The sequence below is a fragment of the Schistocerca piceifrons genome, chromosome 1 (genome assembly GCF_021461385.2).
Source record: "Schistocerca piceifrons isolate TAMUIC-IGC-003096 chromosome 1, iqSchPice1.1, whole genome shotgun sequence".
In the NCBI taxonomy this organism is placed as follows: Eukaryota; Metazoa; Arthropoda; class Insecta; order Orthoptera; family Acrididae; genus Schistocerca; species Schistocerca piceifrons.
In genome coordinates, this window is record NC_060138.1 from 902,690,987 (window position 1) to 902,711,443 (window position 20,457).

Sequence of the window (20,457 nt, forward strand, 5' to 3'; positions counted from 1 at the left end):
AGGTGTAAAGAAAAGACCCCTAGACGTACGTACCTGCTATTTGTTCTACATAAGTACCACATCTTATAACCCTTGCGTTCCGTTTTAGAAGGTTTGAATCTGGAATTCCTTATTCGTAACATAGTTCACATCCGTTTATTTGTTGTTTTCATTTCTATGATAGGTCTATGCGGCATCTCATCTACTCTCAGTATTCGTCACCTATACTCGCGACGGTACTACAGTCTTACCGCATGAATCATATTCTATAACCAATGTATAGTATGACAAATTAAAAGCAAGAATGGCAACATTAAGAGTGCAACGGGAATTCCACTGTTAAATGCAGCAAAGAGAGAGGGTAGGTAGAAAGAGTACATTGAAGGTTTCTATGAGGGGGAAGATTTATTTGATGTGATAGAAGAAGATATAGGAGTCGATTTAGAAGAGAAAGGTATTGATTATTAGAATTTAAGAGGGCTTTGGAGACTTAAGATCAAAGAATGCAGAAGGAATAGATATCACGTTCCCTCAAAATTTCTAAAAACGTTGGGGGAAGTGGCAACAAAACGACAGTTCACTTTGGCGTGTAGAATGTATGAGTCTGGCGACATACCATCTGACTTTCGGAAAAGTATCGTCCACACTATTCTGAAGACTGCAAGAGCTAAAAAGTGTGAGAATTATCGTATTGTCAGCTTAACAGCTTATGCAACCAAGTTGTTGATAAGAATCATATACAGAAGAACTGAAAAGAAAACTGAGGCTGCGTTAGGTGGTGATAAGTTTGGCTTTAGGAAAGGTAAAGGCACCAGAGAGGCAATTCTGACGTGGCTGTTGATAATGGAAGTAATAGTAAAGAAAAATCAAGACACGTTCGTAGGATTTGTCAACCTGGAGAAAGCTCTCGACAGTGTAAAATGGTGCAAGATGTTTGAAATTCTGAGAAAAATAAGTGAAAGCTACAAAGAGAGACGGGTAATATACAAAAAGTACAAGAGCCAAGAGGGAATAATAAGACTGGACGACCAAGAACGAAGTGCTAGGATTAAAAAGGGCGTAAGACAGTGATGTAGTACTATTCACTCGGTACATCGAAGAATCAGTGATGGAAATAAAAGAAAGGTTCAGGAGTGGAATTAAAATTCAAGGTGAAAGGATATCAGTAATACGATCCGCTGATGTCATTGTTATCCTGAGTGAAAGTGAAGAAGAATTACGTGATCTGCTGAATGGAACGAACAGCCTAATGAGTACAGAACATGAATTGGAGCTAAATCGAAGAAAATCGAAGGTAACGAGATGTAGCATAAATGAGAACATCGAGAAATCATGACTGATGGACACGAAGTAGATGAAGTTACGGAATTCTGCTACATTGGCAGCAAAATAACCAATGACGGACGGAGCAAGGAGAACATCAAATGCACACTAGCACTGGCGGAAAGGATGTTCCTGGCCAAGAGAAGTCTGTTAGTATCAAACATAGGCAATAATTTGAGGAAGAAATTTCTGAGAACGTACGTTTAGAGTACAGCATTGTATGTCAGTGAAACATGGACTGTGGAAAAACCGGAACAGAGGAGAATCGAAGTATTTGAGATGTGGTGATGCAGACGAATGTTGACAATTAGGTGGACTGATAAGGTGAGGAATGAGGAGGTTCTGCATAGAATCGGAGAGTAAAGGAACATGTGGAAGAAACTGACAAGGAGAAGGGCAGGATGATAGGACACCTGTTAAGATATCAGGGAATGACTTCCATGGCACTCGGGGGAGCCGTAGAGGGCAAAAACTGTAGAGGAAGACAGAGACTGGAATACATCCAATAACTGAGGACGTAGGTTGCAAGTGCTACTCTGAGATGAAGAGATTAGCACAGGAGAGGAATTAAAAAAAAGTTTCCAAGAGTATAGAAGGAGAAGAGACGTCTGTGACCGGACGGACAGTTCATAAATTTTTGGGAAAAAAAGGGCCACCAGAGAGCTTTGAACACGAATTTCCGGCTTTGCAGTCCAACACCATGACCATAAAACCACGACGAGGTGGGGTTCCTGCATTGCGCTCGATGTTGCACTTCTTGAGCTTGGACCGTTCACTGTTTCCATTTTGCTTCTTTTTTCACAATTCAGTACACCTTGTGTTCGTTCAGGACCCGCGTTTAGTTTTTGTCAGGCTATCCACTGGACCATTTTACCACCGAATCTGAGGGGTGTGCGATGGGGCGTTTCCTTTGCCAGGAGGATGTCGTCATCAGCAGAAACAAAACTGGCGTTTTGTGGATCGGGGCGTAGAATGTTAGGTTAGAAAACTTAAAAAGGGCAATGGATCGGTTGAAGTTAGATATAGTTGGAATTAGTGAAGTTCGATGGCAGGCGGAACAGGACTTCTGGTTAGGTGAATACGGGGTTATAAATACAAAATCAAATTGGGATAATGCAGGAGTAGGTTTAACAATTAATTAGAAAGTAGAAATGCGAGTAAGCTACTATAAGCAGCATAGTGAATGCCTTATCGTAGCCAAAATAGACCAAGATAGACACGAAGCCCACGTCTACAACAACGGTAGTACAAATTTATATGCCAACTAGCTTCGCAGATGAAAGAGATACCAGCTTGATAGTTAAGGGGGGCGAAAATTTAATGGTAATAGTGTAGTGGAGTTCAATAGTAGGAGAGCAAGAGAAGTAAAAGTTGCAGGTGAATATGGGCTGGGGGAAAGGAATGACAGGGGAAGCCACCTGGTAGAATTTTGCGCATGGTATAATTCAATCATCACTAACATTTGGTTTAAGAACCATGAAAGAAGGTTACATACGTAGAAGAGACCTGGAGACACCGGAAGGTTTGGATTGATTATGTAATGATAAACAGAGACCTCGGAACCAGATTTTAAATCGTGAGGCATTTCCAGGGGCACATGTGGACTCTGACCACAATTTGTCGTTTGTGAACTGTAGATTAAAACTAAAGAAATTGCGAAAAGGTAGTAAATTAAGAAGACAGGGCTTGACTAAGTTGTTGCGAATTTCAGTGGAAGCATTAGCAACGATTGACTGGAACAGGGGAAATGAATATCTTTGAGAGAGGAAGTAGTGAAAGAAGCAGAGGTATAAAATGGCAAAAATGTACACTAGAAATCTTTGGACATCACATGATATACTAAATTTAACTGACAACAGGGGAAGATATAAAACTGCAGTAAATCAAGTAGCAATAGGGAATACAGATGTCTAAAAATGGTTCAAATGGCTCTGAGCACTATGCGACTTAACTTCTGAGGTCATCAGTCGCCTAGAACTTAGAACTAATTAAATCTAACTAACCTAACGACATCACACACATCCACGCCCGAGGCAGGATTCGAACCTGCGACCGGAGTGGTCGGTCGGTTCCAGACTGCAGCGCGTAAAACCGCACGGCCACTCAGGCCGGCGATGTCTAAAAAATTATATTCACAGAAAGTGCAACATCAATAGTCTAGAATAGCTAGGAGGAAAATACTACTATCAGAACTAAGTAAATAACAGAATTCTGGTATGTGGAAGGAATATGTTGTACGAAAGGGGGGGGGGGCGGGGTAAGGGCTATACAATGAACTTGAGCACAACGTTAAATTCCTGTGGTATGTCTGCAAACGCGAGCAGTACTGATCCTGCCAATTATCTTAGTAGATAGACCGATGAAAGGCAAACTTATATTGATAGCATTCGTAGATTTAGGGAAAGCTTTTTATAATTTGTTACCAGAATACATTCTCCAAGCTCTAGAGGTAGCAGATTCCAAAGAAACCGGACTACAGTTACCAGAGTTCAAGAATTGGAAAGGGAAGCAGTAGTTGAAGAGCCAGAAGCAGAGATGATATAAAATACAGACTGGCAATAGTAAGAAAAGAGTTGTTGGAAAAAAATTGAAGACTGATAAAAAGTTTAATTGTTAGAAAGTGTTTTGTGAAGGTATTTGTGTTGAGCGTAGCGTTGTAAGTAAGTGAAACGCGGACAGTAAACAATTTCGTCAGCTGTTCAAATGGTTCAAATGGCTCTGAGCACTATGGGACTCAACTGCTGTGGTCGTAAGTCCCCTAGAACTTAGAACTACTTAAACCTAACTAACCTAAGGACATCACAAACATCCATGCCCGAGGCAGGATTTGAACCTGCGACCGTAGCGGTCTCGCGGTTCCAGACTGCAGCGCCTTTAACCGCTCGGCCACTCCGGCCGGCTTCGTCAACTGTATACATAATTTTCACACTATGGGTTTGGGACACTGCATATACAGAGTGTATCATAACAAGTAGCGAAAACTGACATTGAAATACGATAACAGAAGCAAATATGTTTCATTGACATGGTCCATAAAAGGCCCATTTGCGAGAAAGTTGTGAAGGTGTGGCTATAAACCAACCCTAGAAATATTGTCCTAGTTATTACAGCTGTATTTGACAAGGTGATTTTTCGATTAAGTCCTCTTCTGACTGGGCGCAAATTTTGCGCATGGTCTACCTTAAAAAGACGTACAATACTGATTTAGCATGCTACGTAGGTACGCAGTGCGCTACGTAATGTATTCCAGAATGCCGGGACTCATACCTCGGCTCTGTTGGTGATAGAGAACCCCTCCCTTGGGAGCAAAGGCGATTTGCCTGTTAAATCAGCCACAGCCACCTCAGAGAATGTTGGTCCTCACAAATCAGAGATAGAAAAGATTAATATGATGTTAGTAAACTGCAGGACCATCCAAGGAAAGGTCCCAGAATTAGTATCGCTTACTGAAGGCTATAATGCACAGATAGTATTGGGAACAGAAACCTGATTGAAACCAGACGTCAGTGACAACGAAATCCTAAGTTCAGATTGGAATGTTTATCATAAGGATAGGTTAGTCGCCAATGGTGACGGCTTGTTTATTGCAGTAAAAAATTCGATAAAATCTAGCGAGGTTATCATGGATTCCGAATGTGAATTAATCTGGGCGAAATTGAGTATCAAAGAACTGTCAAAACTGGTGATCGGATGCTTTTATAGACCACCTGGGTCAGGATCTGTAGTTGTAGAGCGCTTCAGACGGAATTTGCAGAATATCATTAGTAATTTTCCTGATCATGCCATTGTAGTAGGGAGTGTCTTAAACTTGCCTGGTATAGATTGGGAGTATTATGCCATCACAACCGGTGCCAGAGACAGAGATTCGTGTTTCATTGTTCTGGATGTCTTGTACGAAAATTACCTTGACCAAATAGTTAGAGAACCAACTCGTGAGGGTAACGTCTTAGACCTACTGGCAACATACAGATCTGAACTCATAGAAACAGTTAACGTAGAGGGAGTCGTCAGTGACCATAAGGCTGTGACAGTGCCTATGACGACAGGTCCTACAAGGAATGTTAAGGAAGGTAGAAAGATGTATTTGCTCAGCAAGTGTGACAGAATACAAATTTCAGAATATCTCAGCAGTCAGCATCAAATATTCAGTGGTGAGGACGAAGATATGGAGTACAAATGGAAAAATTCAAAGGCATCGCTCAAAACGCCCTAGACAAGTATGTTCCGAGTAAGGATTTAAGGGATGGGAAAGATCCACAATGGTTTAATAGGCGTGTTAGAAAAGCGCTACGTAAACAAAGAGTATTTCATCTCAGATTCAAGAGAAGTAAAAGCCTAGCTGACAAACAAAAGCTGAACGAAGAGAAAATGAGCGTAAGGAGAGCAACGAGAGAAACGTTCAATGATTTTGAAAGTAAGATGTTGTCAACCGACCTTAGTAGAAACCGTAAGAGATTTTGGTCGTATGTAAAATCAGTTTGCGGGTCAAAATCATCTATTCATTCTCTGAGCGACCACACCGGCACCGAAACGGAAGATAACAGAGAGAAGGCCGAAATACTGAATTCGGTCTTACGAAGATGTTTCACGGCGGAAGATCGTAACGCTGTCCCTCCTTTCAATCGTCGTACGAACATCGAAATGGCAGATATTGAGATGACCGATCACCGAACTGAAAAGCAGCTACAATCACTTAGTAGTGGAAAGGCTTCAGGATCAGATGAGACACCTACAAAGATTATGCTAAAGAACTTGCTCCCTTCTAACAGTTTATCGTAGATCGCTTGAGCAACGGAAGGTACCTAATAACTGGAAAGAAGAGCTGGTTATTCTCGTTTCTCTGTTCCTCCATGAGATCCACAGCGCAGTGGACAACGACGCTCAGGTTGATGCTGTGCTCCTTGATTTCAGTGAGGCATTTGACACCGTCCTGCATTGCCGTTTAATGAAAAAAATGCAAGCTTACGTAATATCGGTGCAGACCTGCGATTGGTTTTAGGACTTCCTTGCAGATAGAATTCAACACGTCGCTCTTAACGGAACTAAAGCGAAGATAATATCCGGAGTACCACGGGGAAGTGTGATAGAATCGCTGCTGTTTACAATATATATATATATATATATATATATATATATATATATATATATATAAATGATCTACTAGAAAGCGTAGGATGCTCTTTAAGGCTATTCGCAGATTATGCAGTTGTCTATACTGTAAGGTGTCAGGCAAATCCAACACCTTCCACGAAAACCATGACATGATAAGCAAATCCAGTAGTATGTCCCCTAGCTCCGAATAAATCGTGACATTAAATTAACCAAAGTAATACGAGTAACGAGTGAGCAAATGGAATACCACAGACTAACACAAGAATGCCTAAATGCATGTCATACCTTCCCACCGTGAGACAGACGCAGTTCCGAGGGGAGAAACGAGAACAGAAACCGAGAGCAGATCCGTGTTAAGCTGGAAGGCCCTACGATAAGGGATGGACGGACACCCACGTCTCCAGCTAACCGCTAGGACCACACCACCCGCAATTTTTAGCGTGAGACTTTTTCACGTCTCTGTTACGTGAGGACCACCCCCCCGCCAATGTTAAAAGCTAGAGCCCTCCTGAAGAACAGCATAGATCTTACGATAGCACAAAAAGGGCCACACCACTCGCACGTTTTTAGCGTGAGACTTTTTCGCGTCTCTGTTACGTCAGGACCACCCCCAGTCCATGTTAAAAGATAGAGCCCTCCAGAAGAACAGTATAGATCTTACGATAACGCTAAAAGGACCACACCAGCTGCAAGTTTTAGCGTGAGACTTTTTCGCTTCTCTGTTACGTTGCAAACTTTAAAAACATTGTCCCACCTCGAAAAGTATAACGTTTCTCATTGGATAGACAGAATTTTTGTAGGCAGAGCTTAAGGTTAACATTGAGACCCTGATTGGTCAGATGAAAACACAGCCAGATAGTTTTTTTTTTAAACCAACTTCGGTAAATTGTAGTAAGGAGAAGTTAGGAGAGAGTTGCTTCCGAGACGGCGAGGTGAGCGGAGCTGTGCTGTCCGCCGCCCCCTGACGAACACCGACAAGGTAATGAAGGCAGAGATGCCGCATAACAGCGCATAAAGCTTCACTCAAAACTGCAGAAGTTTCATCTGTTACACCCCGTTTTTGCGTAATACTAGTGTCGATCGTCAATTAAAGCTCATGGTGTTCACATTTTCCACTTGAAGTAAAAATCTGAAACGCGATGATTTTTCTGTTATATAGTTACTGAGAAGCCACATCAGCCACTGTAATTTACGACAAGTTAGATAAGTAATTAAAGATAATTGAGGGTCACTGTAGACCATTTAGATAGTTTTCTCTTTTGTGAAACTTAATTTAAACCTAGATTATAGATGTGATATGGCATAGGTCATCCTTCGATCCATTGTAGAACTTGGAAACCCACTCAGGGAATATTCGTTCACATTTTTGTTGAACGCAGTTGGTTTTTACCATCCTGTATTAAAACATTTCCTTCCATCAATAGTGCAATTTATAAACTATGTTTTGTGAGTGGAATAAAATTTCCAATGGTTAACTTAACTGCTTTTTCGACGTTACTTTACCAGCTAAGTAAAAATAGGAAAGCCTTGAACCCCTTCCACTAAATTTAGTTAGTATTAAGATTCTTTTACAGGGAGTGCAGTGGAGCTGACGCTGTAATCATTAAGTATTTGGTTATATCATCGCTAGTCTCACTGAACTCTTTTGAATTCTACATGTCATGTGTAGTCTGGCATCTCCTTACCAGCAACAGGTCCCAGGGTCAAACTAGTCAGTTCCCTAAAAAACACGCTCAGAGCGTCGTTGCGCGAAAGTGGTAGGGAGACACGATATAGAACAAACAGACACCACACAGAATGTTAGAATACCAAAGTACAAACGCCAGAAGATAATAAGAATTTGCAGAACGGCCTGTAGAGAACTGTTGAGTGCTGCAGACTCTCGCAGTTGACCCTGAACGTAAATGAATGTAACATATTGCGCATACATAGGAAAAGAAATCCACTACTGTACAGTTACACTATTGATGACAAACAGCAGGAGACAGCAGTAAAATATCTAGGCGTAACTATCCAGAGCGACCTTAAGTGGAAGGACCATATAATACAGATAGTGGGAATAGCACACAACAGATTCAGATTCATCGAAAGAATCTTAAGGAAATGTAACTTATCCACGAAAGAAGTGGCAAATAAGGCGTTTTTTCGCCGATTCTTGATTATTGTTCATCTGTCTGGGATACCTGTCAGGTAGGACTGATAGAGGAGATAGAGAAGATCCAACGAAGAGCGGAGCGTTTCGTCACGGGATCGTTTAGCTGACGAGAGAGCGTCCCGGGTCACGGAGATACTAAACAAACTCTTGTGGTAGATGTTACAAGAGAGGCGTTGTGCATCACGGAGAGATTTACTGTCGAAATTTCGGGACAGCACTTTTCAGGAGGAGTCGGACAACATATTACTTCCCCTCACATACATCTCGCGTATTGATCACGACGAGAAAATTCTAGAAATTAGAACCAATACAAAGGCTTGCCGACAATCATTCTTCCCACGCACTTTTTGCGAGTGGAACATGGTTGGAGGGATCAGATAGTGGTACCGAAAATAGCCTCCGTCACATACCATTGCCGGCCCCTGTGACCGAGCGGTTCTAGGTGCCTGAGTCTGGAACCGTGCGACATCTACGGTCGCAGTTTCGAATCCTGCATCGGGAATGGATGTGTGTGATGTCCTTAGGTCAGTTAGGTTTAAGTAGTTCTACGTTCTAGGTAACTGATGATCTCAGATGTTAAGTCCCGTAGTGCTCAGAGCCATTTGAACCATTTTGAACACACCGTTCTGTTCAAAAATGTTCACATGTGTGTGAAATCTTATGGGACTTAACTGCTAAGGTCATCAGTCCCTAAGCTTACACACTACTTAACCTAAATTATCCTAAGGACAAACACACACCCATGCCCAAGGGAGGACTCGAACCTCCGCCGGGACCAGCCGCACAGTCCATGACTGCAGCGCCTGAGACCGCCCGGCTAGTACCGTGCGGCACACACCATTCTGTGGCTTGCTGAGTATGATGTAGATGAAGACGTTGGGCCAAGTGTTTTGGATAGCCCTTGGGCTAGTGGCCGTTTGTATACCCAACAGAAAGATGGTCTTACTGTAACTATCCTACAACAGTGGGTCAAAGCTTGAACATTACACGTTTCCTCCAGCTTAGGCAAATGGAGCAAATGGGTTGGTTACTTTGGATTACATGTGGTCTGTGATGCCCCCTAAGCGGCTTATGGAGCCACCATTTAGTTCATGGGCCGTGAAAAAAGCGTTTTCACAATTCTTTTGCTGTCAGTAGGGGATATGTAAATAACTAACTGCAGCAAATTGCTGAAATTTTTGACGGTATATTCTCTACACGTTTGTGTAGAAGTGCCATCTATCCGGTATCGGAAATATTTATCCTTTATTGAGAAACAACCGGAAAACATGGTTTTTGGGTATCATACCCGAACCGCGAATTGCAAGACGGCTACGCACTGTAAATGGCTGTAAATTTTACGATGTAGTACTAATGTCCCGATCTCGAACAACTTTGAAAATTTTCACCATGCACCATGTGTAAAGCTGGGTTTAGACTAGCAAGTCGCTTGCAGAAGTTATTGCTGCAAGTTATTGCTAGCCGCTTGCAGCTGTGTTTACACAGCAGCTCAAGAATTAAGCAAGATTCTTCCGCAAGTTCTTTGGCAAGAAACTTGCGTCAATAACTTGCTGATACTGTTTACATATGCTTTCAGTACCACTATGATTGTCAGCCAAAGTGTAAAATGACAAATAGGCGGGTGAGATACGCTCAAAAATGGTTCAAATAGCTCTGAGCACTATGGGACTTAACATCTATGGTCATCAGTCCCCTAGAACTTAGAACTACTTAAACCCAACTAACCTAAGGACATCACACAACACCCAGCCATCACGAGGCAGAGAAAATCCCTGACCCCGCCGGGAATCGAACCCGGGAACCCGGGCGTGGGAAGCGAGAACGCTACCGCACGACCACGAGATGCGGGCGAGATCTGCTGCAGCTCTTGTAATTATAATGCAAAACGTGAAAAAGAAAAAGAGAGGTGTTTGGGTTAGAGAGTAGATAATGAGAAGATCGCAAAATGGTGCCTGTAATAACCTTTTGCAAGAACTTAGTATCGAGAGCATAGATACTTTTGAAAACTTTTGCAGAATGTCCTCAAATGATCTGGAGTATTTGTTGATGTTAATAGTGCCCGTCATATCAAACTTCGGTAATGCTATTTCAGCAAAGGAACGTTTGCTACTCACTCTACGACTTATAGCTACCGGTGAGCTACGAATAAAATAGGCATTTCATTTATTTATGTGAAACATACAATCAAAAATAGTTTGAATTTTGAAATCTTTTCTTTGTAGGAGACTCATACAAGTCCCTAATGTACTTGTTTCATATTCCCGTCAGCACGATTTCTCTGATCGTACCCGATGTATGTAGAGCCATTTTTAACGTTTTGAAAAGGGAAAATTATTTGAAGGTATGTGAAAACACAACAATGAAATTAAATTTTTATTGAAATAAACTGCATTTTACAGAATGATATGCTTATAAAAATGTTTTTTTTCTAATGCTCATAAAATGGAAAGTGACAAGCTAAGTAAATAAAACATGTAATAATTACACATCATCTTTTTCTAGACTCCTAAAACAACAAGCGAGTGGATGCAGGTGGCAAAGGGGTTGTGTCTTCAAGTTATGCTACTTTCTATGTACTTCTTTTATAGATGTGTCGAATATCGACGAGATTTCATTTAATGCGCTCATCTTCTTCACTCTATCCTTAAAGTCTCGGTTATGCACGTTCTGTATTTCGGGATAGCTCTCCACGGCTTCAGTAAAATGTTCTGCATCCCGCTTCATCCATTCCCGTTTCTCCTCCATTTCTGAAATTTGTTTGCATATAATACGTAAGATGGTTGCATAAAATTAAGTTACCACATTAAGTAAAATGTTAAATATGAGAGTTATGCAGACGACATACATACTATAACTTGCGCCTCCTACTTGCAGGAAATAGAAATAAATCCTAAAAGCTGCAAGTTACTTGCAGATTTTTCTTGCGTGGCGTTCACACTGGAAGCGGGAAACGTACAGCAAGTCACTTCTGCAATAAATTGTTACGGTCGCAAGTCGACTTGGCGATATGTTTACACTCGCAAATCGCGCGGCAAGTTCCTCCGCGCAAGTAAATTGCTGCAGTATCTTGCTAGTGTAAACCGAACATAAGATTTGAGCCCAGCTAGATGAGGACGTAATTAAAAACCTTACATTTCGGATACGTATTTGCTAACTAGGACAATATTTCATTCTGAAGTCATTCGCAGTTCATAACTACACACTCGCAACAACCTCAGAAATGGTTTGTTTGCTGTCCCATGTTTACAGAATGTTTTGGTTGAATGTTTTGTCTGACCCGTGTCAGCTGTGTAGAATGAAAATTTCACTCTACAGCGGAGTGTGCGCTGATATGCAACTTCCTGGCGGATAAAGACGGTGTGCCGGACTGAGACTCGAACTCGGGACCTCTGCCTTTCGCTCTACCACCTGAGCTACCCAAACACGACTGACGCCCCGTCCTCACAGCTTTAATTCCGCCAGTACCTGATCTCCTACCTTCCAAACTTCACAGAAGCTCTCCTGCGAACCTTGCAGAACTAGCACTCCTGGAAGAAAGGATATTGCGGAGACATGGCTTAGCCACAGCCTGGGGGATGTTTCTAGAATGAATTTTTCACTCTACAGCGGAGTGTGCGATGATATGAAACTTCCTGGCAGATTAAAACGGTGTGCCGGACCGAGACTCGAACTCGGGACCTCTGCCTTTCGCTCTACCAACTGAGCTACTCAAGCACGACACACACCCCCTCACAGCTTTAATTCCGCCAGTACCTCGTCTCCTCCCCCAGGCTGTGGCTAAGCCATGTCTCGGCAATATCCTTTCTTCCAGGAGTGCTAGTTCTGCAAGGTTGGCAGGAGAGCTTCTGTGAAGTTTGGAAGATAGGAGACGAGGTACTGGCGTAATTAAAGCTGTGCGGACGGGGCGTGAGTCGTGCTTGGGTAGCTCAGCTGGTAGAGCACTTGCCCGCGAAAGGCAGAGGTCCCGAGTTCGAGTCTCGGTCCGGCACACCGTTTTAATCTGCCAGGAAGTTTCGTGTCAGCTGTCGCCTGTGATTACGATACACCTTGAATAGAACTCATTCCCTTCATATTTCATTTAGTAGCTTTTCGTTTCACACTGCATCTGTACTACATACCGGCTCTTAATGCTGAATAGAGGAGGCTGAGAATTCAGATCAAGCTCGGCAACCACACACGTGGTCGTCCCACTCCAGGCGCACGCTTTGGACGGCCTCGTAGTGTGTATTCACTCGGTCCAGCCGTCAGGTTACAGTGATACGGCTCGCCGGTTACAGCGCCGTTTGCTATAATTCGCCGTCCGTGGCGCGCGTATTATTGCGACGGCAATTGTAAACTTTATTGGAGTGGCAGGGTGCGCGCGTTCTCGCGCCCTGCTGTCTCTCTCTCTCTCTCTCTCTCTCTCTCCCTCTCATTTAATTTGGGCCGCCCGCCGCCGCAGGACACGCAGAGCAACCAGTCATCAGGCAATTAGGGCGTGCGTCAAAACGGTGCCGTGCCGGGCAGCGCTGGAGAACATTTCACGGCGGCCGCTCCAAATTACTCGAGCCTCGTTGCGGCTGGTGCTGGACGCGGGCCAAGCAGGACGCATGCGGCCACCTCTCGAGAGAGCAGGAGAGAGGGGTGGGGGAAGAGAGGAACGGAGAGAGGGCAGGGGTGGGGGGAGAGAGCCAGCGGCAGCTACCACTCGCCCAGTGCGGCCGCCTGACCTGCCCTCATTGGCCGAGCCGGCACAGCCTTGTCACCACGGTTGCTGGCCCCTCACTTCCGCTACGCGTCTTACAAGGATACGCCGCATCCTCGGACACACCGATTCCTCGATCTCCAGCACGCTGCTCTGAGGCCGCTCCAGAGTTCCCTCTCGTGGAAGGGTCTATCTCACTATGCAACCGTCTTCCAAAAAAAAGTTGTAGTCAGAGCTTTCAACTAACAAGGGAACCTCCCCATCGCACCCCCCTCAGATATAGTTGTAAGTTGGCACAGTGGATAGGCCTTGAAAAACTCAACACAAATCAATCGAGAAAACAAGAAGAAGTTGTGTGGAAATATGAAAAAATAAGCAAAATATACAAACTGAGTAGTCCATGTGGAAGATAGGCAACATCAAGGATAATGTGAGCTCAGGAGCGTCGTGGTCACGTGGTTAGCGTGAACAGCTGCGGAACGAGGTCCTTAGTTCAAGTCTTCCCTCGACTGAAAATTTTATTTTGTTTATTTTCGCAAAGTTATGATCTGTCCGATCGTTCACTGACGTCTCTGTTCACTGTAATAAGTTTAGTGTCTATGTTTTGCGACCGCACCGCAAAACCTTGCGATTAGTACACGAAAGGACGTACCTCTCCAATGGGAACCGAAAACATTTGATCGCTAGGTCATAGGTCAACCGATTCCTCCACAGGAAAACACGTCTCACATATTCTATACGACACTGGTGACGGCATGTGCGTCACATGACAGGAATAAGTTGTCGACCCACCTAACTTGAACACTTGGCGAATGGGTAGAAAGATTCTTCTACCTTGCCCGATTTAGGTTTTATGTGGATGTGATAATCACTCCCAAAAAAGGTGTAGCGTCGTCATACTACGGCGCAGTTACCTCGCATCTGACGGAAGGACGGACAGGTAACGATTGTCTGAAAATAAAAAATTAAACTTTTCAGTCGAGGGAAGACTTGAATCAAGGACCTCTCGTTCCGCAGCTGCTCACGCTAACCACGGCACCACGCCGCTCCTAAGCTCACGTTATGCTTGATGTTGCCTATCTTGCCCATAGACTACTCAGTTTGTATATTTTGCTTATTTTTTTTCATAGTTCCACACAACTTCTTCCTGTTTTCTCGATTGATCTGTGTTCAGTTTTTCAAGGCCTATCCACTGTGCCAACTTCCAAAAATGATATACTCGTGTATAACGCAGAACTGTGCAGTGAAGGATATTTGTCTCTGGGCAAGTACGATTTCCAAAAGTCCAACAAAGATACGTGACAAAATTTTTATTTTAGTTGGATGTCAGACTACAACTCTATATATTTCATCTGAAAATCATGTGGTAACGTTGGCAATATTTGCAATATTTCTAATTTCTACCGACTTGTAGTGATCGTAACTGCTGTGATAACGGTTCTGTATCACAACTGTACAGAATTAATACATAATTTGCGTGCATTTCCATAAAATGATTTCATTATACATATCTGAATCTGTAGTTCCGCAATTACAAATTGAAGTGGCCGTAAGATGACACATCTGCACGTCTGGCGAATTGGCCGGCTAAAAGAACGAGACTATGGACGTTCAAGTATAGCGCGAGCGGCAATGTTTAGGACGGGACGGACCAATTAGAGAACAGCAGCGTGTGAAGTTTTATTTAATTTCTTTTTTTTACCGGTCGTGTGGTAGATGCTCAATCCTTGGTCCGCATTAATACTTGTTTTGCACCGCAAGCGGATCACGGGCCGCGAGTTTGACACCCTGATCTACAACAACAAAAGAATGATAGCTAAATATTATTATGTTGAAGTTTTGTGACCAAATCGGTAGCTGGCCGTCTGTCAGCAGTGTTTTTCCCGTATTATGTGGAAGGAGGAAATTTACTGTCGAAATCGACTGCAAAATCTTTTGCTTGTTAGGTATAGAACACCACACTAATGTTTGATTTAACCAGGAAAAGAGAAAAGTGGCAAGAAAAAAGGTGACAAACGATCTCAGCTGTAAATTAACGCCAGGACATCACCAAAAACTCAAATTTTCCTGTCTTTACTTGAAACAGATACTCCATGCCTCGAACGGAGAAAAATAAATGTAGTACGTCATACCCAAGACCTGTTCTACAAGGTGGGGAAAAGGTACACTCTTGTTGGCGGCCAGATGTTATGAAGTATTCGTACATGCTTCATTAGTCTAGTGAAACAGTGGATGATGTGCAGATGTTTATTATTTGTCTGTGACGTTGAGTTTTAGTTAACTTTTTACAACACACTGCACACGTTAGGTATTTACAGTGTGATCCATGCCTGTACCGACCAGACTCTGCACGATGTACAATTATCTACAAAAAATTCGTAATACTGATAGAACCGCCAGATAAGGATAATGTGTGTACCGCGGATGAGTATCTGTGAAACAACTAAATGGTCGTAGATTTAGCCAAACTCTAATCCCATTCTCTCATCACTAAATTAAAAAGAACTGGTATCTGTGAGTGGCGTGTTCTCGGTTGTGATAAAGTCTGCGGGAGATGGCTTCAAATCGAATAGCTTTTGGATTATTTCTCAAGTACTGTATTTCTGAAACGTTCGTATACCGTTGGAGTTTCATACACCGGTAGTGAAAATCTAAATTGTTATATGCGATTGTAGGCTTTCTCGAAGTATTTCAGCTATGAAATATTCACGGATTATCAGCCGAGTGGCGTCGTCTTCTAGTTGCAACGTTTCAATGGATTGCGAAGCCATCATCTTCAGGCGAAGACGACGCCACTCGGCTGATAACCCGTGAAGATTTCATATCTAAATTGTTTCCTTGTTTTGACGTTATTACGTCACATTGGCTTCTTCTCTCCACTGCTCTCGTAAGCCTTTCAACAGCGATGTATGAAAGTACGAAGATTATTCTGTAATTAACTGTAAACATATTCAGTGTCTTAAATCATGCTTTTAGAACAAAAGAGGAGAACTTTGTGTCTGCAGATCACACCATAAATAACTATAAATATTTGATGTGCATTGTCTGTGATTTTCTGTAGGTGATTCAACTTCATTTTTTAGAACGCCGTAATGTTACATGTACGCAAACATTTCTTTCCTTTTTTTTGTACGAGGATGCCAAGAAAAGAAAAACACGTTATTACTACAGCGATAAGTATCAATTACAAAAAAAGGCGACATTTTGTAGCAACTTGAACGTAGGGATTTAATTGCAGCTAAGCTCTAGATTTTTGGATTCTGAAAACTGCTGATCTTTGATACCATAAGTTACAGATACCGTGACGAAACAACAAGGGCTCCCAGTTAACGAGCCACACTACGTTGTCGCACTGTAGTGAATCATTTCCTGTTCGCGTCACAGGGCACCGTCATTGGCTGTTGCGTACGCCAGAGTCGGTTTCCGGTTTGTGGGGGAAGGAAGCATTTCTAAAATCTCGAGAAGATGCGCCGGACTCCTCGTAACCTGCACAAATGGATTGTGGTGTGGGACTGCTATGCCGATATCAAGTACCGGCCGTTGTGGCCGAGCGGTTCTAGGCGCTACAGTCTGGAACCGCGCAACCGCTACGGTCGCAGGTTCGAATCCTGCCTCGGGCATGGATGTGTGTGATGTCCTTAGGTTAGTTAGGTTTAAGTAGTTCTACGTTCTAGGGGACTGATGACCTCAGAAGTTAAGTCCCATAGTGCTCAGTCATTTAAACCTTTTGATATCAAGGGAAAGTGACTTTTCTCAGGATGGTCGGTATTTTCCAAGACCTACGGGAAATAAATTTTGAGGTGCCCTGACGGGAAGTACAGCGCTTTAGCAGGAGCAGGAATTGGCCAATGGAAATGTCTAAAATGTGTCACTTACGTTGAATCTACATCTACATACATACTCCGCAAGCCACAGTACGGTGCGTTTTGTAAGATGCCCTGTACAACTACTAGCCATATCCTTCCTTGTTCGTCGGCCGCGGTGGCCGTGCGGTTCTAGGCACTTCAGTCCGGAACCGCGTGACTGCTACGGTCGCAGGTTCGAATCCTGCCTCGGGCATGGATGTGTGTGATGTCCTTAGGTTAGTTAGGTTTAAGTAGTTCTAAGTTCTAGGGGACTGATGACCTCAGATGTTGAGTCCCATAGTGCTCAGAGCCATTTGAACCATTTGAACCTTTCTTGTTCCACTCGCAGATAGAACGAGGAATAAACGACTGTCTATATATTTTTGTACGAGCCCTCATTTCTCGTATTTTGTCCTTGTGGTCCCTATGCAAAGTATGTTTGCGGCAGTAGAGCTATTCTGCAGTCAGCTTCAAATGATGCTTTTCTAAATTTTCTCAGCAGTGTCCCTCGAAACGATCTCTGCCTTCCCTCCAAGGATTCCCATTTGAGTTCCCGGGGCACCTTTGTAGCACTCGCGTGTTGTTCTAACCTACCGATAACAAATTTAGCAGCCCGATTCGGAATTGCTTCGATTTCTTTCTTTAATCTGACCTTGTGCGATCTCCAAAGAATTGTACTAGTATCATATTTGCGGTCTTCTTTACACCTGAACCTCCCAAAATTCTCCTAATAAACCGAAGTGAATCGTTTGGTTCCCCACCACATGCTCGGTACATTTCATATGACTTTGCAACTTGCGCCTAGATATTTAAGGGGAGGTTTGTTATCTTTTGGCTAAATAAAATCTATTTTTTAAAAATTGCATTTTTGGATCCATAAAAGTGTTTAGAATCCACCCCTGAAATGGTTTTTCCGAATATGGGAAGGAAATGTTTGTTATTCGCGGTTGAATAGAAAAATGCATCTGTCTGAAAATGGCCTTTATCACGCACCACTTTTTTCTTTCGGAGGAGGAGTTATTCTACCGGTGCTTGGGAGGAAACACACAAAATTCAAACGAAACTTTGAACGCGAGTGTTTGGAAGTTAGCACCCAAGCATTTGCATTCTGGTGCGAACACTGATGGAGATTGCGACTTTCCTGGCAATGAGCAGCTTCAACGAAGGGTATTCAGGAATTCTGATGACCATGACAACGATGGACGTCGCCCTGGGATTCTATTCGACGCAGTTCGCCAAGCATTCGGACGACCACTCGATTCAAGCTACCGAAAACCGCTTGTCACCGGCCGTACGAGCGGCTCTGGAGCAGTGCAGGATGGCCCAGATCGAGCAGAACACCCACTCTGAGGAAGAGGAAGGACTAGTTTAGGGATCCGGGATAGCAGATTGAATGTAAGTTGCATAATATTGCATTTATATGTAGTCAAAGCTTCAAACGCGTTCTTCTCGAAATGACTTATTTTTATCGCACGGTTTAGTAACTTCAAATCTACTGAACTGATTGGCATGATTCTTTGTTTCCGACGAAGCTAACTAAATTGTCTAGGAGTTGTACCACATTTTTCCGATCCATCAACTATAAATATTTTTACTTGGCCGACGAAGTCGAAAAAACGATGAAAAACACTATATTCTTTCAAATGGCCGGCATTTTGTTTCCTATGGTTCAAATTACTTAAGCGAGAAAGAATCTTATATACTTCGCTAACGTCAAATTAATTTTGATTTCAGACAAGCCGGCTGACCTGTGACATACCACGCGTGGAAGTCTACAGCGAAATTTTGTTTCGCCCCGACGGCACTTCCACCTTTGCACATCGACATTTCCTGTCGAACAAATTTCAGTTTGTAGAGGAACTATCAATAAATATTTTGGCCAAATTTGACATTTATAGCTATAACACACCCCGAGGGAAAAATTCCCAAGCATTTTCGGGCCAAAGATAGTAAACCTCCCCTTAAACGGCGTGACTGCATTAAGCAGGACATTACTAATGCAGCATCCGACCATTACGGGTGTGTTTTTCCTACTCATCCACATGAACATACATTTTTTTGTACATTTACGGGTAACTACCGTTGGTCACAACAAGTAGAGATTTTGTTTAAGTCATCCCGTATCCTCCTATAGTCATCTTCGACAGCTTCCCGTACACCACAGCATCATCAGCAAACAGCCGCAGACTGCTGCCCACCCTGTCCGACATATCATTTATGTACATAGAAAATAATATTGGTCGTATCAGACTTCCGTGGGGAACTCATGACGATTCCCTTGTTTCCGATGAAACCTAGCAGTCGAGGACAATAAACTCGGTTATGTTACTTAAGAAGTCTTCGACCAATTCACGCTTCTGGGAGTCTATTCCGTACACTCGTACCTCTGTTAACTGTCTGCGGTAGGGCACCGTTTCAAATGCTTTTCTAAAATATAGAAATACGGAATCTACCTGCTGCCCTTCATCTACAATTCCCAATATATCATGTGAGACAATGGCTAGTTGAGTTTCGAACGAGCGATGCTTTCTAGATGAACGTAAGCTTCTCGGTTCCACGGAAATTTATTATATTCTAACTGAGAAAATGTGAAGAATTATATAGCAAACTGATGTCAAGGATATTGGTCTGTAATTTTGCGAGTCCATTCTTTTACCATTTTATAAACGATAATCATTTGCGCTACTTTCCAGATAAAATGGAGACGTGGAATGGTGTATTACTGAAAATTATTTCGCGCACGTGCTTGGAGGTCGCGAGACTGAAAGAGTCGGCCGGCAGTCTTCACAGGGAGCAGGAGTCAAGTATTGTACCGTCTGGGCTGGAGGTAGTTTTTCAAAGGTTACTTCTGCTGTGTGGACCAACCATGTTACTCTTCAAATACGGAAAGACTGCAAGAATCGAAAGTGCGTTCCCGTGTACGGGTGTGGAATTCTGCTACGGCGCTTTCCACTTCTCTAGGCGAGTGCTGCGGTTTTGTGAGCCTGCGCGCGTTCGGCAAGCAGAGCCTTTATATCAGAGCGCGGAACCAGCAGCTGTGTGGATGGTGGTCGGGTATTTAAAGAAACGTAATTGTCTTGGCGTAGTGTAGCTAAAGCAAATAAATTACATTTGCTTCATTGAAACTTGAGGTGAGAAGCTTTTCGTGTGACTTCGACCTGTAGACTTCGAATTGCTATCTTGTGCTTTGTTTTGGTGGATTTTATCTGCAGGAGCTATTGGGAGCAAGCTGGAGCCGGTATATGAATTGTCAGCGGTATATGTTTTCCAGACCTGTGGTCCTATGTAGGAATACCAGGTCGGTTCGGAAAGAAACTTCTGTTCTAGCGTGGAGCTAGTATGCATGTTCTCTGATTCAG